This window comes from Mustela nivalis, assembly GCF_964662115.1.
Source record: "Mustela nivalis genome assembly, contig: HAP1_SCAFFOLD_44, whole genome shotgun sequence".
In the NCBI taxonomy this organism is placed as follows: Eukaryota; Metazoa; Chordata; class Mammalia; order Carnivora; family Mustelidae; genus Mustela; species Mustela nivalis.
Genome location: NW_028136546.1, coordinates 2,064,302 through 2,088,966, shown reverse-complemented (window position 1 = coordinate 2,088,966; position 24,665 = coordinate 2,064,302).

Below are 24,665 nucleotides of genomic sequence, written 5' to 3'. Positions count from 1 at the left end.
GACCTGAGCCGAAGGCAGAGATTTTAACCCACTGAGCCACCCAGGCGCCCTAAAATATGTTTTTTTTTTTTAATATAGAAGTATAGTTCTTGCCAAAATATGGAACTAGCTGGAACTGAATGCCTCCTTCAAAGTCAGCTCTGGAGAAATTATGCAAGTGTAATATGGAACTATTTCAGATATTAACCAAAAACAAAGAAATGATGATAAACGCCTTAAAATACTCAAAGTTGCCCTTGACTGGTATGTTTCAAGCTCTATTCCTGGTTTGAAGACAGGTTTTAACAGGCCTGTCACTGTAGAAATCCGCTGGATGTTTAGAGGCTATCAGAACTGTACAAAACCTTGAAGGGGTAAAGACTTGAAAATTCTTTAGAGAGATTAGCTCCCTAAGGCATTATTCCTCCACACATTTTCCTCCAATCAATTAAGACTGATGGATGAGGGGCACCTGAGTGGCTCTCTCATCACGTGGGTGGTGGGTTAAGCCTCTGCCTTCATCTCAAGTCATGGTCTCTGGGTCCTGGGATCCAGCCCCACATCGGGCACTGCTCAAAAGGAAGCCTGCTTCCCTCCCTGCTTGCCTGCCTCTCTGCTTACTTGTGATCTCTCTCTCTCGCTCTCTTTCTCTCTCTCTGTGTCCAATAAATAAATAAAATCTTTTAAAAAAGGCTGATGGATGATAAATTATGAAAACTGCTCCCTCCAAATGATGCTTCTTCATAAGGATTTAAGAATTTAAAATTGAAACTTGACCGTAGGATTTATCTTATAGAATAACATCAAGTGAAGGCAGTTATTATTAGTTCTGAAGTATTGGTGATTCTGAATTCTTGGCCTCATTAGTAAATTTATTTTTAAATTCTCCCATGGAGTGGTGATTGGCCTTCAGTCTTTCATTGATATACATCATTGGGTCAAATGAGATGTGTGTGCCCAGAACTATATATAATCTTTTTTGTATTTCACTGGAGATGGCATTTCTGAGTTTTGTTCAATTCAATTTGAAAAAATGTTTTAATAGTCACTTCTAGAGTTGGCCCTGGAGAATATCTTCCTTTTTTTCTCTTCTCGATTCTCTGAAAAACCCTGACCAATTCACATTATCACAGTGATATCACATTTCAAGTTTTTCCAAACACTATAGCTGCAAAATAGAAGGAAGCTACTCAGAATGGAATACTATTGTGAATGATTGAGAAAGAAAACATTATTATAATTAAGCTACCAGGTTTCAATGTATTTTATTGTTGCTTAGGAAATCCTAGCATACCCAGACTTTACAGAGATTTGATGATCCTAAGAAGAGCTGAACTTATGGACCAAAATAACTATGCACATAAAAAGTACAATTACTTACCTAAAAAATATGATGTGGTTAACTTTATATGCCAATCCAAGTGTTATTGGAACAGGAATTTAAAAAATAGCTTAGGGGCGCCTAGGTGGCGCAGTGGATTAAGCCACTGCCTTCAGCTCAGGTTATAATCTCAGGGTCCTGGGATCAAGTCCTGCATCAGGCTCTCTGCTCAGCAGGGAGTCTGCTTCCCTCTCTCTCTCTCTCTCTCTCTCTCTCTGCCTGCCCTCCGTCTACTTGTGATCTCTCTCTGTCAAATAAATAAATAAAGAAAAACTTAAAAAAAAAAAGAATGACTGTACTTTGAAAAAATAGCTTAAAAGCGGCGCCTGGGTGGCTCAGTGGGTTAAGCCACTGCCTTCCGTTCAGGTCATGATCTCAGAGTCCTGAATCAAGCCCCACAACGGGCTTTCTGCTCAGCAGGTAGCCTGCTTCCCTTCCTCTCTTTCTGCCCGCCTCTCTGCCTACTTGTGATCTCTCACTGTCAAATAAATAAATAAAATATTTTTAAAAATAGCTTAAAAGTATATGATAAAATAATGATATACATATACAAGGAAAAGAAAGATACTATACTGTGAATATAAATTAAGTGAAAATTGTTGAAATAAAGAATACAATAAATGGAGACTAAGATGAATATAGCTGTAAAATGAATAAATGAGTTGGGAAAAACAAACAAACAAATTAATGACTTCTGCCCAAATACAGCAGAAGAGAAAAAAAAATAAAGAAAATATTTAAATAAGTACTGAGATAAATTTTGGAGAATTAAAGAAAGATAAAAGATACCAGACTTAAAATGATGCCAAACACGAGATATCAGAAACAAAACAAAACAAAAACTACACACACAAAAAACCACTCATATACATTATGGTGAGTTTTAAGAATATCAAAAACAGAGAAGAGCATAAATGATGCCCAAGAGAAGAACAGATCACCTAAAATGTACAAGAATAATACTGACAGCACAATTCTCAATAGTAATAGCATATAAAGAGACAGCTGGGAGTTTTTATAGATGGAAAAGATATTTGAAACTAGGTATTATACATCAATCCAAATTATTGATTAAATTTGAGAGCACAGTAAAAATACAATGAAGCATGTTAGGTCTTAGAACATTTATCACACAGAGACACACATTTTGGAAAACTTCCTTGGAAGACAGCTCAATTTAGATCGAGAAAACAGAATTATGTACTCAAAGGCACATTTTGAAGGAAGGATTGAATATAGTCTGCACTGCAAATATTCTTTAATCGTATGTTCTGAATTTCCTAAATTTAAGAAGTATTTGTTCAAATATTTACCTTTAAATAAATCCTAGGAGACTTTTTCTTGGATTCTGGAAAATCAGTCCATTTGGATACAAATCTTTTTGTCACTGATGGAAATTTTGATAGCCCTTAACTGTGGAATGCCTAATGTATTGTTACAGCAATTGTGATTTGCCAATACATGGGTGATGTGTGTGTGTTGTGTGTGTTTATTTTTATTTTTGATGGTTTAACTCTTCTATGAGATTTTTAAGTAGACATGATTTTAATAAATTATGATTTGTTGAAATTTATCTGAGGTCATATATAATAAAATGAAATTTGTGTGAACTAAAGAAGTGCATCTCCATTTTTTTTTGTTTCAAGAGTAGACTGGTCTTTAAAAATTGTCCAAAGAAGTACATTATATTCATTATTAAATTTGATAATATACAATAAAGTATTTATGGTCATATTGGACCATATCAAATTCTACTATTAATTCATATTAATAATTACCATAAGAGGAAAAAGGGATATTTTTCAAAATAATAAAAAATTAGCATATTTTTCAGAATATGATATAGTGTTATTCACTGAACTGAGGGAACAAATGTCAAAGTCTAACACAGTTTACAGAATGTTTTAACATAAATTGAAATTTAAATCTGACCAAATTTCACAGTTTTAAGTAAAATGATAGCACTTTATATCCTTGAAAAGTGGTAAGTGACCCAAAACATGGCTTAGAAAAACAAATTTAACACTACACTAGTCTGAGATGGTTAAGTTATGGTACAACTTGCCATTGTGTATCATCAAATGGTATATTTTTTTCTTTTGGGCTTGTCATTATATTTTATTTTAGCCATTCTGGTAAGTGTGTAGTGATATCTCAGTGTCATTTTAATTGCATTTCCTTGATGTCTAATTATGTCAAAATATATTACTTTGATGTTTAATGCTCTGAGCTTTCTCAGTTCAAGACCATGAAGCCATTTAGGAAAAATACAGTTGCAGAGGCACTCATAGACCAACTCTTATTTCGAAATAAGAAGAAACATTACTACCCATTCCAACAAAAAATAGATTTGTTATGCAGCAGGGATTTTATAAATTACCTACACAACTTATATAGTAAGATGAAATGGGACAGGCGGCTTCTTGCAGCTATATACAACATCATTTTAATTTCAATTTTCAGTATAATTTTTCCAAGGTATACACAGAATATATATTTAATGTAAATTGTGAACATTTTAAACTCTGTATATGGAAATTAGTCAATTTTAAGTTTATAACAATCAAAATTAACGGAAGTTTATTTTATTTTTTTTTCTTTTTTCTTTTTTTTTTAATTTTTATTTTTTATAACCATATATTTTTATACCCAGGGGTACAGGTCTGTGAATCACCAGGTTTACACACTTCACAGCACTCTTTAAATTAGTTAGCTTTCTCTGCATTGCAAGACAGAATAATCAAGAATTGGTAAGAAAAAAGTAATCTCTGTAAAATTACCGGGGGTGCATTATAAAGTGTTCAGTAACCGATCAAACTCACAATTTGGATTGAATGGCAAGTGATTTTTGAAATCTGGAACTCATTGTCAATTTTTTTTTTCCTCATTGTGTCTTAATAAATTACTGTGTTCATTTGCATGGAAGTGAAGAAAAATGCATGACATTTCATCTCAACACTAACACCTTTAACTGGCAACTCTGAATGTACTTTACAGCAGTGTAACAAAGTAAAGATCAATGATGTTTCATGAAATATTTGTTATAATTCTCAAGGAGATAGGGAGTTTGTGCAAAAATGCAAATCACTTTGCGACTAAACACATTGTTTATTTCAGCTAATTTTAAGAAAATATGCTGAGAATCTCTCAAAAAAGGAAGCAATGATTTAGGTTTGCCTTCAAACTCCTTATCTAATCCTGAACCAACAGCACATAGTTCAAAGAGCAACTAATTTGAGTAGCTCCAATTTACACATTTCCTAACAATGCTTAATTTAGTGGAATTTCTGTCCAATTATGGTAATTTGATGTAATGAAAGACAAAAGTTCAAAAAGATCATCCTTAATTTATATAGATGCCAAACTCTGCATTTTCTGAATGACGCCCAGGAACGTATTTTCAAAAACAAACAAACAATGCCAGAACCACTATTAGGTCATCTCTAGGCAGAAAGTGACTCAGAGCTTACATTACTCTCTCCCTGAAAGTATACTGTAGGCACTGAAACTACTACCCTGAGTCTGTGCTATCAAATTCCTTAAGTTAGAAAGTTTTAAAACCCGTCTGTGTGGGAGTATTTCATTTACAGATAGAGATTTGGTTGTTTATACATTTTCATACTTGATTTTTAGGATGTAATAACTATGTTTTAAAATTCATGGTGGTTTTGAATACTGTTGGATAATTGAGCTAAAATGGTATATCCATTCCTCCTAGGAAACAGAAATTATAGAAAGGTAGTGCTTTTCAAATCTGACATCTTTGAGTCATTGCAGTTTCATATAAATGCAATAGGAAAAGTGTCATTCATGTTTATGATATTTTCTATAAATAAATTAGAATGTACTGGAGGCCTGATATAAAGTGGGATGCCTAAACTTCAGTAAGATCTTGTTTTCAATTCAAAATAAATTTTATTTTTTATTTTTTTATAATGTCCCTCAATTTCAGATAAGCACCCCCATAAGGTCCACTCCGTTTTTTTTAAGATTTTATTTATTTTATTTGACAGATAGAGATCACAAGTAGGCAGAGAGGCAGGCAGAGAGAGAGGGAAGAGGAAGCAGGCTCCCTGCTAGGCAGAGAGCCCGATGCGGGGCTCGATCCCAGGACCCTGGGATCATGACCTGAGCCAAAGGCAGAGGCTTTAACCCACTGAGCCACCCAGGCGCCCCCAAAATAAATTTTAAATTGAATTATGCACCTCTAAGTTCAGAGACAATAAACATCAACCAACACAATTAATAAGTTCTATTTCTTGAAATTTCGGGAACATTGATAGTCTCATCTCCTGGAAGAACAACAGCTAAAATTTTTGGTCATGGATTCTTGCTAAAATATCACTTTCCCAAAGAAAATTAATGTTAGGAATTTTCATTGATTGTTATTGATCATGAAGAATATAACAACCACGATAAAAAGAGTAGGAAAAACATGATATCTCATCTGTAAGGGCATGTGGAAAGTAGGAAATGCTAATAAAAATAACTACCATTATTTCCTAAGTTAACATAATACAACAGAACAAAAATATTTCAAAACAATGTTTTCTTTTTTTTTAAGATTTTATTTATTTATTTGACAGAGAGAGATCACAAGTAGGCAGAGAGGCAGGCAGAAAGAGAGGAGGAAGCAGGCACCCTGCTGAGCAGAGAGCCCAATGTGGGACTCGATCCCAGGACTCTGAGATTATGACCTGAGCCGAAGGCAGCGGCTTAACCCACTGAGCCACCCAGGCGCCCCCATAACAATATTTTCTAGGCTCATTCTGATAACTCTTTTCTACATTCAAATTTAAAGGTTGAGGCATGTGATATATATTACACAAAAAACATCCCAAGGAATTCGTTAAAAAAAAACTCTTAATAAAGAACAAATCCAAAGGAATTTCTTTTCTAATTTAATTAACAAATTATGAATCGACTTACCTATTTCATCACAGTGTATCAGGCACCAATAATATTTTTTAATCGTCACACCTGATGCAATAGTTATCATCTTTCAGACATACTGATCACGAACAAGCAAATAAACAAGAGCACCGTAGCTTAAGATCTACCTGCATAAATATAGGCTACTTCAGACAATCTCTTCACCACAACATAGCAATGAATAGAAATCATACATGCTCTGTATGGACATACAGATGAGATAGAAGGGGATGGATGTTAATATATGCAGAATCTTTATTAATTACATTGTAAACCATAATATGGAAAAACAGAATACAATTTTAGAAATACCCAGGTCACCATCATTGTTTTATTTTTATATGTGTAGATAAGGAGTTTAATAAACAATCCATGACTATTCAACTCCTTATATTTTGAAAATTTTAGTAAAAGTAACAAACCTAGCACCTAGAAAATTATACTTATCTGCAACATACAGCTTTGCCAGCATGGTAGAGGAAAAGCAAAACAAAATAAGTAAGAAAAGTTTAACATTTCACAAGAGATTTGCTTTTATTTTTTATTTATTATTTTTTATTTTTCATTAATTATTTACTTCTATTTTCTACTTTATTTTAATGAAAATGTCATGACCATAACATAAGAGCAGAATAAAACCAACATGAGAAATTATTTTTTCATAAGTTAAAATAAACTAGCTTGGTGATTAATTCAAAATATATTACAAACTTCAGTGTTCTTGAAGTAAGTATCACTGCATAAACAAATGAGTCAGGAGTCATAAACTAATGATGATTCTAAATGTTATTTAGAGAGACATTCTGTACTTAATATATTTCAAATATTCTACACAAGGCAAAGTGGATCCAAGTAATCTGTAGGCAAAATAAGATTTTAGAGAAGTATATATTTCCAACAGTACTTATAAAATATTACCTTTATGTAAGGCATCATCCTGGACTTTGTGGAAAACACACAAAGGAGTAAGAAGTGGCCCTTCAAGAAACATATACAATATCAAGGTTTAACATGAAGCAGCATGTCTTCTCTAAGTAAAAAAAAAAAACAAAACATTGTACCAACTGACTTTACTGAAACTTTATATTTATTGCTCTCATTTTAGGTCATAGTGTCCTTCTGCATGCAGGCTGCTATAACGGACATGATATAGACTTAATAGCTTATAAAGAACAGGAATTTATTTCTCACAGTTCTAGAACGGAGAAGTTCAAGATTAAGGAATGGGCAGATCCAGGGAGAGCCCACTTCCTCATAGATGGCTATCTTCTCACTGTAAACGTACATGATGAATGAATCAAGAGAACTCACTGGGGTCTCCTTTAAAAGGACTGTAATCCCACTTATGACCTAATCACCTCCCAAAGGCCCCTAAGTTTTAATACTATCACTTCCAGAGTTAGATTCCATAATATGATTTTGGGAGACATAAACATTCACACCATAGTATATATAAACAAAAAAAGACACAAAAACAACAAACAAAAAAATTATTTTAACTACCTATTATTTTAAACTACATAAACTTTTAATTTGTTTCTATATAATATTAAATAACTCATTTGAGTGATTCACTTATATCCAATGCATCTGAGTGCAATTAAATTTGCTTACCCAGCATATCCAGAAGCATATTTCTTCAGACTATCCCATTCCCCACCTTACAGGATTTACCACAATTAGAAGACAGGGGATAGAGGATAGATAGATAGATGTATACATAAACACACTTGTACATACCCATATGCATATTTTTTCCTGTTAATGATACTCATGCAAATAAAATTTAAGCTCAAGGAAACCTGTCTTGTGTGTTACTTAATATCCAGTTTTTAGTCAACATCCAAAAACAAATAATCCAATAAAACCATGGATAGAAGACATGAACAAGTGTTTCCCCAAAGCACACATTCAAATGTTCAGTAGATACATGAAAAGATGTCCATCATCATGTATCATCAGGAAATTGCAAAGCAAAACTAGAAAGAGATACCACCTCACACCTGTCAGAATGGCTAAAATCAACACTACAAGAAACAAAAGGTGTTGGAGAGGATGTGAAAAAGTAACACTTGTGGGGGCTGCCTGGGTGGCTCAGTGGGTTAAGCCTCTGCCTTCAGCTCAGGTCATGATCTCAGGGTCCTGGGATCAAGTCCCACATCGGGCTCTCTGCCAGGCATGGAGCCTGCTCCCTCCTCTCTCTCTCTCTACTTGTGATCTCTCTCTGTCAAATGAATAAAATCTTAAAAAAAAAAAAGTAACAATTGTGAACTGTTGGTGGTGATGCAAACTGATACAGCCATATTTGAAAACAGTATGGAATTTCCATAAAATTTAAAAATAGAAGTCCTTTGTGATCCAACAATCCTGTTGGTGTGTATTTACCCAATGAATATAAGAAAACTTATTCAAAGGGATGCTAGCACCCCTATGTTTATAGCAGCATTATTTATAAAGCTAAGATATGGAAAGCGCCCAAGTATCCATCAATTGATGAATAAATAAAGAATAAGTGGTATGTATATACAATGGAATATTATTCTGCCATAAAAAAGACTGAAATCTTGCCATTTGCAATAACATGGTTGGAACTAGACAGTATAATGCTAAAAGTGAAATAAGTCAGTCAGAGAAAGACAAATACCTTTACTCATATATGGAATAAAAGAAACAAAACAAACAAGCAAAGGGGAAATAATAAGACATAGAAAGAGAAACAAAGCAAGAAACAGACATTTCATTACGGAGAACAAACTGATGGTTACTTGAGGGGATCTGAAAGGAGTGATGGATTAAATAAGTGATGGGGGTTAATTAGAGCACTTGTCATGATGAGCACTGAGTGCTATATGTTATATTGTACACATGAAACTAATACAACCATATATATTAACTAACTGGATTTCAAATGAAAATTTTTTAAAATCCCAGTTTTTAGCTCACATTCTGGCTTACAAAAGGGATTTAGTCAGGAATTTGGAGATTAGTTAATGAACAAAAAAGGGGTGAACAGGCAGTTGTTAGATAAAATTACTATCCTTTCTGGCATGATCTTATACCTTTTATCTAGAAGTATTTTTAGCACTTTAGACTCTTCCTATTTTATTTTGAGTCATTAAACAAAAATTTCCTCAAAGGACCTTAGACTCCATCCAATTTGAGCAACAGTGTGAGAGAGGAAATGGTGTCCAGGAGGAAATAAAAAAAAGATGAATCTACTTTTGTTTACTGGTGAATGCATAGTTCTTCCACAGAAGAAGCTCTAAATGGTCAGGGCTCCAGCTTTATATGTGTTCAGTCATATGTTCAGAAGTAGGTAACACTATCAAAAAATATAAAGCATCTGAGATTATTTTCCCTTATTTGAAAGCTGGTGTATGAGTCTGCCGTAGTTTCTTGGGTGTTGATAGAAGACGCAGACTCATGGTTCAGAAATAATATAGTTTAATATTCACAGCAATAGAGGTAGCCAGAATATTAACAGTATTTGTGTGTGTGTGTGTGTGTGTGTGTGTGTGTGTGTAGGGTTGGGAGTTATATATCAGTTCTGAGCCTCAGTTCTCACAAGAAGAATCAAAACAGAGGCAGATAATATTTGCAAACACAACAGGTTAAGTTAAAAAAAAGATACTATTTCTGTCTTCCAAGTCTATTCATTACAACCATCTTCACAGGGATGGCCTAGAACAAATAATAAATGCAGAAATGTAAGCAACCAATTGAAAAGTGTCTCCCAAGAAACACACTTTGAGAGTCTTCATTTGACAAAAATACTATAGGATATTACATGGATCAGGTGCATTGAATACTGGAAGGTTAAAATTACAAGGGACCAAATATTTTTAAGCAGTTCTGGCATCCAGTAGAGTTCAAATAGGTTTTATAAGATTGAGGAAAGAAGCCATCAAAACCTGGGCCCAGGGGCACCTGGATAGCTCAGTGGGTTAAGCCTCTGCCTTCGGCTCAGGCCATGATCTCAGGGTCCTGGGATCGAGCTCTGCATCAGGCTCTCTGTTCAGCAGGGAGCCTGCTTCCCACCCCCGCCCCTGCCTCTTTGCCTACTTGTGGTCTCTGTCTGTCAAATAAATAAATAAAATCTTAAAACAAAACAAAACAAAAATCCTGGGCCCAATTTTCCCAAAAGTATGATTCTGATTCTAGTCTCTATGATGTTATCCCTTGAAGACAATGTCTCTAATTGAGTTGAATTAGTTTACTAAAGAGCATACCCTCATTTGTTGTAGGAGATGAACAATATGCAAGAGGCAAAATGCCACATGGAAGCCACCTGGTCTTCAATGGAACATAGAATCAGTTCCTTTGGAATGAATTTGTTCCACATTTGACTTCCCACTTAAGGGAAAATAAGAGTGCCTTCTAATAGATTTTAAATAGAAATGACAATGGAAGCTTATACAAGATTATAAAATGGGAAATTTCATTTAGATAATCAATCATTTCAAAGTCATCTTCTTAATATTACAGACTCTTCACATAATCATAATTTTATTTTGGTATTATATGGTAATTTCAAATATAGTAAATATAAAGAATTTACCTCTGTAATTATAGCGAGTCTGGTCGTAGTTTAATGGCAACAAATCTTCAATTTAGAAGTATGGTCTACCAATTATTAATACATTTGGAAATGGTGTGTCATCTTCACTCCACTTGTCTCACTAAAACAGTGAGCCAAAAAAAGTAGGTCCAAGCTGTTTACTATGGTCAAAATGGGTTGCTTTTGCACTTGGTAAAGAAGCAGTCATATTTTGGAAGAAGAAACTGAGGCTATTAATATTTTCAACTTATTTTCAGAAAAGGAAAGAAAGGATAATCTAACCTAAAGCCAAAATCTTACACAAGGTGGCTGGACAATGATCTTTTCCCAGATAAAGGGTTTTTCAACTTAGCCATGTTAGGAGGAAGAAGAGATGAGACATTGTGGACTTGACTAACGTTTGTACACTGTTCAAAAAGTTTTCAAAATAATGTGTATTATTTTTCTTCTTTTAGTTGAGACAAAAAAAAAACAAACAAACAAAAACACTAATGAGCTTACTCTTAAAAGGAGGTAAACAAGAAACTAGCAAAGATTGAGTGTTAGGTATTGTTCCCCTCCTTTTTTTTTTTAATTCTGTTATGCTAGTTACCATACAATACATCATTAGTTTTTGAAGTAGTGTTCCATGATTCATTGTTTGTGTAAAACACCCAGTGCCCCATGCAATATGTGCCCTCCTTAATACTCATCACCAGGCTCACCCATCCCCACATCCTTCTCATCTTTAAAACCCTCAGTTTGTTTCTTGGAGTCCATAGTTTTTCATGTTTCATTTCCCCCTCCAATACCCCCACTTCATTTTTCCTTTCCTTCTCCTAATGTCCTCCATGCTATTCCTTAGGTTCCACAAATAAGTGAAACCATATGATGATTGACTTTCACTGCTTGACTTATTTCACTTAACATAATCTCCTACAGTCCCATCCATGTTGATGCAAAAGTTGGGTATTCATCCTTTCTGATGGCTGAGTGATATTCCATTGTATCCTTGGATCACATCTTCTTTATCCGTTTGTCTGTTGTAGGGGATCTTGGCTCTTTCAACAGAATGGCTATAGTGGACATTGCTGCTATGAACACTGGGGTGCATATGGCCCTTCTTTCCAGTAAAATAGAGCTAGCCTATGACCCAGCGATTGCACTACTGAGTATTGACCTCAAAGATACAGATGCAGTGAAAAGAATTAGGTATTGTTAAAGCACAAATGCAGGGGATAGAAGATATGGTACAGAAGAGGGAAGGGCGACCATATGGCAGAGTAGAATAAAGTAGCTCAGGAAGAAATTAGTCATATCCAGATATTGTAAGGCATGTGGGGTTGGCAGGGAGAGCATGAGAAATCATGAGAGAAGAGAGAGAAAATGGACCAGGCAGGAGAGGTTTATAACATTTTAACATCTAAGGTAAGCATATGCAAAGCAGAATAGGGAAAGAAATAAAAGTTTTTATAAGACTCAATACATAAGGAATAACGTGGAGGACACTGGGAGATGGAGAGAAGTGTGCTGGGGGAAATCGGAGGGAGAGACAAACCATGAGAGACTGTGGACTCTGAGAAACAAACTGAGGGTTTTGAAGAGGAGGGTGGCAGGTGGTTGGGTGAGCCCAGTGGTGGGTATTAAGGAGGGAATTTATTACATGAAGCACTGGGTGTGGTGCATAAACAATGAATTTTGGATCCCTGAAAATAAACTAAAAGAAAAAAAAGACTGACTACAGACATGGACCTCAGTGTAACACAGATATGGAACTCACTGTAATACCAGCCACCTCCCACCGACACACACAGACTATGATAATAATAAATAATAATGCAATTAAGAAAATTGCCTGCCAAATAATTTTTCCTCTTTTTTATTTTTATGATTATTATTTTTATTTTATTTTTAAAGTTTTTATTTAAATTGTAGTTAGTTAAAATAAGGTTAATATTACTTTCAGGTGTACAATATAGTGATCAACACTGCCATACAATGGCTTAAATAAAAAAATGAAAAAAAATTTTTTTAAAGATTTTATTTTTAAATAAAACTTCTACACCCAAGGTGGATTTCAAACGTACAACCCCACGATCAAGATTTACATATTTTACTGACTGTTCCAGCCAGGCACCCCAACAAATAAAAATTTTATAAAATTGTTGAGTTTGTGGGAGTCTCATTTGCTTAGTCAGTTAAGTGTCTGCCTTTGGCTCAGATCAGGATCTCAAGAGTCCTGGGATCGAGCCCCATATTGCTCATGCTCTCTCTCTCTCTCTCTCTGGCTTTTGCTCTTAAATAAATAAATAAAATATTTTTTTAAAAATTGTTGAATTTGTTTAACTAGTTTTAAACTAGTAGACAGAGATGAAGATAAAGTATGATGTAATGGCACGGAAAAATACAACTTACACGTTTTAAAAAAAAATGTGCAATGCAAGTTACCTCACTTCTTTTATCACCACACTGGGACTTTCCCTACTGAGTTGTTGTAATGTAAGGACCTATTTTATATTTTTATATTTTAGCAAGAGGCTTTCCTTGAGGTTAACCCTTAAACTGTCCTTGCTCCCCTTCCCCCAGGGGATTCACTTAAAAACAAGTCCTGGTAATCAGCTCCAGGTAACAAAGCCCATATACAAAAGTGGGTCAGGCCAGGTGGAGACATCAATCAGCGGGAGGGGGGGCGGTGTTTGCATATTGTCTCCCTAGATACTATGGAGTATGCCCCACTCCTCCGCCCTTTGGGAACCTTTTTGGCACTAATCCTAATCAAGGTGTAATAGGCTGGGTCAAATGTCTATACTAGGGTAAATTGAACCTCAATTGGTCATCTAGCCTCACTGTGGAGTTTCCTGTGTGCGTTAAAATCTCATTGGTCACCTGTGCGTGGCCAGGCCTGACTGCATGGTCTTTGCCCTTAAAAGCTAGACTGTGAAACAGCAAAGGGTTGCCTTCTCTCATAAGAGGTGTGGCCCCGAACGTTCGGTTAGATTCTTGATGCTTGGCATGAAATAAAGCTTTGCTTGACCTTTGCTTTACATCAGTCTCGCTCCTTTAATCATAGACCCATTATTGGGGCATAACAGTATTAATCTTAAAGTTATAAGTCCACAATGCATCCATCATCCATTCTACCCCTTAACATTCCCCTTTGGACAGACCCATGATCTAGAACAAGCCTTATTTTATAGTGCCTTGTAGGAGATTTTTGCTGCTGCCTAAATTGCCTACTTTCCTCTCACCATTACCACAGAAATTGGTTCCACTGAAACAAAGGTGTAGTGTAAGAAATTAAGACTTCCATAAATCTCTTTAATAATAAAGTATAAGATAGTGATACCTTTTTTTCTGCCACATAACCAATTCTTGCAAGAATAAGGTCATATAAGAGAATTTACAACACATGCTAGCATTATCCTACTGGATCCAGACCATTTGTATGTTTCTCTGTCTCTGAGAAATGTAGATACTTACATGACTGAAACCTAAAAATTGTTTGATATGACCACTAATATCACCTACATTATTTTAAAGCCTGTTAAAGGCTTCTTTAATACATAGGCTTTGTAAACACTTATTAAGCATCTTGTATATATCAAACACTTTAAAAATCTCTGCTTTAAAAAAAAAAAAAACTCTACCTCAATGGAACTTTGAGTCTGAAAAAGATACAGGCAATATACAAGGCAACAGATAGAATAATTACATATTTGATTATATACTCTGAGGATGTCACCTTAAATTGATATGAAAATGATCAGAAGGATCTGGATTTCTTGTCAAAATTTTTTGCCTTAAAAAGAAATTGATATTTAGGGAAAGTTGTTACTGAAAGAGGTCCTGTGTCAACCAAAAATGTTAAACCATGATCTCGCTAAATTTTCCAGTTGTGATCATTGCTTTGTTTAGCTGTCTTCTATTAAGACTGAATTTAGTAATTCAGTCTCAGATTCAGTAAGTCTTTTTTTTAAAGATTTTATTTATTTATTAGAGAGAGAGAGGGAGGGTCAGAGGGAGAGGAAGAACCAGACTCCTTGCTGAGCAGGCAGCTGATGCAGGACTGGATCCTAGTACCCTGGCATCATGACCTAAGCTGAAGGAAGACACTTAACCAACTGAGCCACCCAGGCACTCTCGACTGTAAACTTCTTAAAGGTAAAAAAGTTTATTCTTCTAGTAGTTCCACAGACATTTCTAACATCCATAAGAATGCATGTACTGATGTAAAATGCCAGCAAATCAAATTATTTAAAAAAGAAAGAAAGAAAGAAAAGATATATCTGGATAAAGAGAAAAACAGAAAATCTAATAATACATTGAATTATTAGAGCAAAGAGTGGAGGAAGAGAAAATAAATATGAGATAGAGATTTCCACTAAAAGAAAAAAATTGAATAAGGCAGGAGATTTAGAAAATTATTATAACAGACTTGAGAAAAAAATAAAATAGGAATTTTTAGAAAATAGCAATAAATGAAAAGGTAAATTGTTCCTACCTTTATAATATTAGCTGTTTGTTGTTGTTGTTGTTGCTAATTTACCTATTTAAGCTAATAAACAAAGAAAGGTTTCATTTAGGAATAAGGTTTCTATGTATGTATGTATATATATATATATATATATATATATATATATATATATATTTTTTTTTTTCCATTTAGGGATAAGGTATATATATATATATATATTTTAATTTTAATTGTTAGAAAATGTGTCACAGAAAGTGTTTAAACTTTAAGATACAGATGCAACATGTAATGAACTGCATTGTTTGAACGTCTAATTTGTAAATGCTGTTAGAGGAAACTTGGTGGAAATGTTCCTATGTGCTTGTGTTTCTGGAACTAAGTATATTTATTAATAAGGAATAGTTTAAAATTATGAAATGACCAGGAGTGGACAATTTTCCTAATCCTATCAGCTCTTTGCAGCTCTTTTATTAGCCCCCTTCAGGAATATCAGCTTTTTTATCTAATTAAATTTTATATTAATGTGCTTTTGACTTTTGGCCTTTCTCTTCCTTCTGTTCTTTTTTTTCCCCTAAATTACATGTTTCTGTTTAACAGCTACTATCAATTCTTTGATATGAATTCTCAACATCAATTTACTAACTCCAGAGATGAAGGAGCATCAATATTTAGAAGCAAAGAATACAAAGCCTTGGGCATCTGGATGGCTCAGTCACTTAAGCATCTGCCTTCGACTCAGGTGGTGATCTCAGGGTCGTGGGATGGAACCCCAGGTTCAACTTTCTGCTCAGCTGGGAGCCTACTTCTCCCTCTCCTTTTGCCTGCAGCTCCCTTTGTTTGCGTTCTCCCTCTCTTTGTCAACTAAATAAAATATAATAAAATAATGTAAATAATACATTTATTTATTTATTAAAATGCAATTATTACACAATACATAATGTATTGCATAATTATAATAATGGTTAAATAATTTATTAAATATTTATATTAAATATATCAATTTAATTAAATAAATATTTTTAGAATTTAAAATATTTCAAATTTAGATTATTAAATATTAAATCATTAATTTAATAAATAAATATCTAAACATAATGAAATTAAATAATTTATTTATTAAAATGAATAAAATAATGTTGTCATTATCTCAGCATGTATTTTTAAATAGTCTAAAAAAAAATCTAATAAAGTCTAAATACATTGAGTTCAGATATTTATACAAGTTAACCCAGACACTCAACCCACAGTTTCAAAACTTTTGTTTTTATCTACTACTCAAAATACGATTTTAATGTATTTATTTGTAACTTTGACATAGCAAGGAAACTTGGAGGAAAAGGAGACATTTGCTTTTAATATTTGAAAATTATTTTGTTGATTTAAAAAAATAAAAACCTTAACACGTGAGCATTTCTTCTTAAATAACACTGTGAAGTTTCTGAGTCGCATTCTATTAAAAGTGCTGATAAAATGGCCTCAGTTACTCATTTAAATTATCAGCTGAATGGGTAACAAATGAAGTAGAGAGCTTTTTAATTATTTATGAATGTATTGCTTGTGGATGCAGTGCCACATAGAGTTACCTCTCTTTTTGGCTTTGTTTTGTGAGCAGCAGTGGAATCTATGAATGAGATTAAACATAAGGACATTCACAGAAATTCTTAATGAACTTCTGGGGAAGGGCAATAAGTGCAAGGAAAAACTGCAGCAAGACTAATTACAAATTTCAAGTGGTCATCGCTTAATTATAGAAGCTTTTAAGTTCAAGTAATATATCTTTTTCATGAGCCTATCATATTGTATTAATTACCACAAACTGCACTCTTGAACACTTATCTTTTCACATATTTCTTATTCTTAGTACTTAAAATTACCCTTATGATTGATAAGTAAATGGATTTTACTGACAATGCATTTATTTAAATAAATAAATAATGCTGTTTATATATATAAAAACAATTGAATATGTGTATGTGTATAATGATTTTTTTTTCAAATTAACATCTTAGTTCTACCACATTAGTTACAAATAGATATAGACTTTATAGATTCATCAAATATTTTATTCTCAAATTTATATGTCCTTTGTGAAATAAATGAAACTGTATATATTAAATATAATCCTATCACATGTAACAGTTACTAGTGCATCCCAGGACATACATAGGTCAGGTCCTCCTCAAGGCATCACGGATAACTGGATTTAACTTTCTATCCTAGGAGTCTTCTGTATATTTCTGTGGCTTTTATACTACAATCAGGAGGAAGAATTCTTTTGCTAAAAGCTTCCAAATGACTATGCGAGTAGATTATTTGTAGACTAGTGATATAATATTATTATTTAATATGTGAAGCATGATAAAATAAAATGCTATTGCCATATTTAATTTGTTCAGTAAAGCATTCATTTACTTATCAAGCATTCATTTTCTTTTTTTAAAGATTTTATTTATTTATTTGACAGACAGAGATCACGAGTAGACAGAGAGGCAGGCAGAGAGAAAGGAAGGGGAGCAGGGTACCTGCTGAGCAGAGAGCCTGATGTGGGGCTCTATCCCAGGACTCTGGGATCATGACCTGAGCAGAAGGCAGAGGCTTTAATGCACTGAGCCACCCAAGAGCCCCAAGCATTCATTTTCTTTATACAGAAGAGATAGAACAATATTATATAGTAGAAAATACAGTAAATAATCTAGAAACCTTGATCATTTTGTTTTGGCAATTTTAGAACATAAAATTAGCTAAAGCTCAAGTGCAAGTTATATTTGTATCATAGGAGGAAAAGTTAATTAAAAGTTTGTTTATTACCATAGTTTAACACTTCAACGAAATGATAACGAGTCCAAAATCAATGAATATATGAAGTATACAATAAAAACAATAATCTTGAGTGTATGTGACTCACTGTAGGTATTGATAGGCTAGAAATCAAAGGGAAAGTATCTATAGGGTTTGTTCAGTTCCATGCTCATCAGATTAATAGGCTTTCTCATATTTCTTCCTTCACCACATTAATTTGTCTAATGAAGTTTTCAAGAGTTAAAGACAGTGATAGGTTCATGGCTGGAGAGAAGGTACAGAATCTAAGATAGTTCAGCAGTGCTTATTATTTAAGAGAAAGACAGCATGGGAGGTGAGGGGTATATCATGTATCCTGTTTTCACTCCCTTTGTGGAGCACCTACCCTGGAGGTCATGTAATAATAACCAATGACCAAAAAACAATAAAAAAACCCAAACATCCATGTGGAAGTGCCATCCCTGCCTGGAGATGAGTAGACTGCTCAAACAGATCCTGGGCAGGCATCTCAGCCCAGGCCTGTGCTGGGGAAGCTGGTTCATGGCTTTGGGCGCAATCAGGAAGCCAGCAAACTGACGGGAGAGTGCAGCCAGGGTTAACAGGACTGATGATCTTTTTGCAGCCAGGCCGCGGGTGGACACCCGCTCAAGGAGCCAGGCTAGGAGGCTGCCCAGCGCCAGCGCTGGCAAAGCTTGCAGCCCCCGGGGGCTTCCCCCCGCGCCCCAGCCAGGGCGGGGCCTCAGGAGGGAGGGGGGCGGGGCGGCGCGGAGAAGGGGCTTTGCTAATTGCCAAAGCGAAAAGGGAGCTCGCGGAGGACTCAGGAGGGAGGGGGGCGGGGGCGGGTGGAGGGCGGCGGGGAGAAGGCGCTTTGCTAATTGCCGAAGCTGGAAGTGAGCTCACAGAGGATGTGGCTGAGAGTCTGGGAGGAGGTGGAGGGGCTGGCGGAGGAGGGGCGGGCAGCGCCGCGGTGCTGTGCTGCGGCCCAGTCGGGACTGCAGGACCCACCGGACTCGCCGCCCGTACGCTCCCATGTGAGGCTCCGCTGTCCCGCTCCTGCTGCCTGCTGCCCCTCCCTGCCCCAAGGCTTCTCCGGACCACCCTCTGCACAGGGGTAAAGTGACACCGCGCCGCGCCCTCACCTGGAGCAGAAAGCGCGGACCCGACCTGGGGGCGGAGAGGGAGGTTGTGGAGGCCCAGCCTCCCGGAACCCCAGGGCACCGGGACCACCCCGGACGCTGCGCCAAACCCGGGTCCTCATGGGGTCGGGCTGGGGACAGCGCCTTGCGAGGTGCCCCCCGCCAGCAGGCACGCTAGCCCCCATCTTTCCGCAGCCCCATGCGCCCGTGCTGAGGACCCCCTTCCCTCCCCCGCCGTGGCCCCGCTGCTTTTGTTCTGGACTTGGGATCCCAGGTGGAAACTAGTCCCTCAGACCTCCCTGGCAGCAAGGAGGGCAGGGAGGGATTCTTGGTTTTCTGCCCTGGCTCCTCCTCTCTCCCCATTCACAAGCCTTCTGGCTTCCCTTTCCTCTCCTCATTGTCAGTTTCCTGAAATGGTTTTCTTCTGCATGTTGACCCAAAGAGCTATTTCATGAATGAATATACACGAAACTGAGTTGGGGCCCACCTGTGAGAACCCACCTGTAGAGGCCTTTCATTAGAATGGTCTCTGGTTCTAGCCTCAGTTCAGAATACTGCATGTACCTGAGGACCAAGTCCAGATGTTTCTTTCATCTCTGACTTGAATTTGAAATCCTCCTCAGACTTCAGCTTCCAGGATTTCTCTAGTCCTTGCTCTCCCACTGTCTTGGTGGGGATCCGCCATGAGTGTTGAACACAGGAATGAATGAATGATATATACCCCAGACTGCTGGGGCTTTGTCTTCTTTTGCTGAGGTTGGAAAGGCTTGGGAGAGACCCCCTGTATGCAGATAGAGAGCTGCATGCAATTGCTTAGATAAACGTGTTCCCCACTTAATTGCTTGGGCATTGAACATTTCGCCCTTAACCTGTGGCTTGAGTAGTTAGGAGGAGACAATCTGGAGGTGAATCAGAAGATGGCTGAATCCACATGGTGGTGGTCTGGGTTTGGGAGATTTTCCTGTAGATTCAAAGGAAAGATATAAATTCTTCCAGTGGGGAGTGGTAAACTTTTTATCGATGGGAGATGGAAAATAAATGGTCTGGTTAAACTTTCCGGCCCCCTCAAAACCCATTATTTGAAAACACAAAAAGCAAAGTGAAGGGAGAAATCCTCCCACTCCCATTCCCACTCACCTCCATAGCCATCTCCTCTTCCAAGAACCTAACAGACAAGGTGCCAAGAAGTGTTAGGTACCAGCAGTGGTCTCAGATCTCATTCAAGAATCATGGTGAAAGGCTTTCAAATAGATTGTGGGGGAACAGGGATCCAGTTAAGGGGAACAAGTTTAAGGTTTGCCTGGTCCCCTAAAAATTAATGGCACTAGAGAAGATGAGCTTTGGGAACTGTAGCTTAATGGATACAATGTGTAAAAAGCTTCAGTGAGTCATGGTGGGAAGAGGCTATGAGGGCAGCAAACACAGTCCTAGATGATGTTATTAATAGCATTATAGGCTCTAGATTTCCTGTGGTGGTGTTCTTGGCAAGACCAGCCTGGCCAAAGTGGATACTCTCAACCTGGAACAGAGGGTCTTGGAGATGCCAGCACGTGAGGTATAATGAGAGGGTAAAATGATAGGAGGTGTCCTTTGGAAGGACTGACTCCTTGACTTTAAAATGGAGAACTCAAATCTGTACGTGAAATCTTTCTAACTACAAAGAGGGCCAAGGCCTCCTAAGGCCAAGGTCTCCTCGTCACTTTCAAAGATGTCGAAGAATATATTCAGACATTTCAAAGATGTCCTCATATCATTGGTTCCCACTCTGGAATTCTATCAATAAGGTGAGAGTTCCTGTAGTTGAAAAAGAGATCTAAAAAGACTTCCCTTTCTCATGTAATTTCTGTAACCTCCAGGACACACCCACCTCCCCCTTCCAGCTCTGTAATGAAGCCACAGCTGGTGCCAATTTGTGGAACTCCTTAAAGGCTATTCTCCCTTATATACCCCCGGACCAAGTTCCCATGCTCCCTCACCCGATTTTCTGCACTCACCTCCCACCTGGTGTGTTCACACCTGCAAGTGCCTTTTACCAACCCCTTTGCCAAAAGGCAGCCAGAGTGACCTTTCAAAGACCTATCAGTTCCTGGCATTTGTCTCCATAGAAATCTGCACTGATCTTCTAACAAATTCTCAGTCCTCCAAAGGCACCCATAATCCTCCCATCAGTCTATTCATACCCCTCCAACTGACTGATGCCTGTTCTGCCCCATCTCTCTGCCCTTCAACCACACTGCCTCCTTCTTCCTGTGGAGACCTCTCATGGCACCTGCCTCCAAGCACAGGTGATTCCCATTGATGGGAAGACCCTCTTCTCTCCCCCATCTCCCCACTCCAGTTACTCCCACTTATTCGTGAGCTCACAAGCCCCATGGTACACACTCTCCATGCAGCCTGCTCTCTCTTTTCTAGCACTGGCCTCCGTTTCTAGCTGTGGTTGTGTCATGGATGTTCTTCCCCAGCCAGCCTCCAAGCTCTCCTTCCCTTTAGCTCCAACACCTGACACAGTGCCTGGCACGTAGTAAGCCCTGGCTAGCTTCTAAGAGCCTCACTGAGGGACTGAAAGCATTTTAAAAATGTCACTACGTAGGCTCCAAACTGTAGGCAGAAAAAGCTTTGCCTGGATTGACATTTTAGAGACGTATTGGTCAAGTTGGATGTGTTCACTGACTTTGCCTTGTAAAATTAAAAAAAAAAAAAGGACCTCTGTATCGCTTCGCATCTACCGAAGGCGCATGTATACTACTGGACCACGTTATGAGCTTAATGGAAGGAGACAAGATGTTTTCGCTAAGAAAATGTATAAGACTGTTGAGGTCAAGTGGGAGGAAACAGTCCGTTTGTTGGAGCATTGCTATCTTACTCTATCACAGCCACTCTTAAAAATCTGACACGGGGTGAGTCAGAATTGTCTGTCGGAGATGAGTTAGATCTGGCTCATGTTCCTACAGACATGAAAGCCAGAAACGAAGAAGGAGGCTTTGAAAGCGTGGGTTGAGGAGGCCGTGTGGTTCACTGCGATGAGCTAAGTGCCCAGGGCCACCAGCAGACATGCTGGCCTGTGTCCCTCCTTTGTTCTGGGGTCCCTCTTGCACCATGTGGTGAGGCTGGTGGCTGGGAGCAGCTCAGGACAGGACCTGGTGGCATCTTACCTCTCCCACCCTCCTGTGGCTCCAGTAGGTCCCAAGGGACAGCCTGCCTTCCTTGCAAAGCCCAGTAGCACTGGGAGCAGAAACTGGGGCCAAAGAGTGAGCACCCTGTTTGACAAGCTGGACCAGCCACCTCTTCTTCAGATGCAGGGGGAGCCCTGGCATGCTGACTCCTCCCTTCTCCCTTTCCCCTTTCCTCTCTTCCTCCCTCTTTCCTTCCCCTCTCTCCTTCCCTGGTGGTGCCCTTTCCCAATGCCCACTTCATCCCTTTTCCTTTCTACATGCCTGTCTTCTAGAGTTTCTTCTCTTTCCTCCCCAATACTTCCCTTCATCTGAATCTCCTCTTTGGTTCCTTTGTCCCTGCTCTCTGCTCCTCCTCCCCTTCCCTGGCTCCTGTTCAGCTCCATGGCTAATGCAGGCAGAGCTGGATTAACATGCTCACTTGCTAGCTCAGCCACCCTCCAGAGAAGTCACTCTTCGGTGGCCACCTTCCTGACCCTCTGGTCGCTTCTCCACTTGTTCAGATATTGCTCTGAAGTCTGAGGAGGACAGAGCGGGGCTGCCACAGAAGCAGGCCAGAGGAGAAACCAAACCATGTGTCCACACTGTCCCCCAGCACTGCTGCTCTGAGAGCTTTCTGAGTCCTCAACAGGGTTAGGATTTAGGGGCTTCTTCAGAACCGGGAGTGAAAACAACCATAGGGCAAAAGAAAAGCTACGGCCCCCACACAAAAATAATAATCACAAATGAAAACTATGTTAACTCTGAGTCCCAAAGTCGAAAAATTGCCTTGAATCTGTCACTAGAAAGCACCCAAGGCCTCACTCTCTGGGTTCTTGGTGCCCTGGGAATGGCAGGAGGCTCTGACAGGCGCGTGGGAGTGCGGAACTATGGGGGCTAGCCTGCCGGCTGGCAGGGGGGAGGAGGGGGTACCTCCTGTGGCGCCGTCCTGGCCCGACCCCCTGCGGACAGGGTGTGGCGCGGCCTCCGGGGTGGTCCTGGTGCCCTGGGGTTGGCGGGAGGCTGGGCCCCGACCACCCCACACCCCGCTCCTGTCCTGCGTTTTCTGCTTCAGGTGAGGGCGCGTCGCGGTGTCACTTTACCTGTGAGCAGAGGGTCCTCCAGAGAAGCCATGGGGCGGGGAGGGGCAGCAGGCGGCCTGAAGGCCTGAACGGGAACGGGACACCGCGGCGTCAGGGGCTAGGCTGCAGCGTGGGAGCACAGGGGCAGCGAGTATGGTGTGTCCTGCAGTCCCGAATGGGCTGCAGCACAGCACCCTGGCGCTGTGCGCCCCTCCTTCCTGCCTGGGCAATTAGCAAAGCCCCTGCTCAAGGCCGCCCCCGACCCGCCCCCCCCTTCCCTCCTGAGTCCTCTGAGAGCTCACTTCCAGCTTTGGAAATTAGCGAAGACCCTTCTCTGCTCCGGCCCCGCCCCCTAACTTCTGAAAACTGAGCCATGGCTGGGGTGCGGGGCTAAGCCCTGGCATGCTACTGCATTGCCAGCTCCAACGCTGGGCAGCCTCCTAGCCGGGCTCCCTGAGCGGGTGTCCACGTGCAGCCTGGCTGCGAATAGATCATCAGTCTTAAACGCCGGCTGCACTCTTGGGTCAGTTTGCTGGCTTCCAGATTGCGCCCAAAGCCAGGAACCAGCTTCCCCAGCACAGGCATGGGCTGAGATGCCTGCCCTGGATCTGTCTGAGCAGTCTCCTTGACTCCAGGCAGGGATGGCACTTCGACCTGGATGTTTGGGTTTTTTGTTTGTTTTTTTTGGTCATTGGTTATTACATGACCTCCAGGGTAGGTGCTCCACAAAGGGAGTGAAAACAGGACGCCATATATAAGCATACAGCCATTCTAGAAAAATAGCTTGGGGTTCTCCTGGAAACGCTGCATTGGTCCTTGCACTATGGTTTAATAGAAAAGGGATTATGCACCAAGTTACTTAAATGAGCATAGGTTGAAATCGTTTACTGAGAGTAAATATTTTAAATAGTTATATTTTAACTAAATCTATCATCAATCATAAATCTATTACACGAAGGTTACAGGCAATTTAAAAGCAAGAGCACTCTCTTCAGGGTTTTAAATAACCCCTGTCTGTCTTGGCACATGAGAATGCAAAGATAGGAAATAGTTTGTAAAAGATCATATAATAGCTTTTACTAATTCTATTTATTTGACAGACAGAGATCACAAGTAGGCAGAGAGGCAGGCAGAGAGAAAGATGGGGAAGCAGGCTCCCCGTCAAGCAGAGAGCCTGATGAAGGGCTCGATCCCAG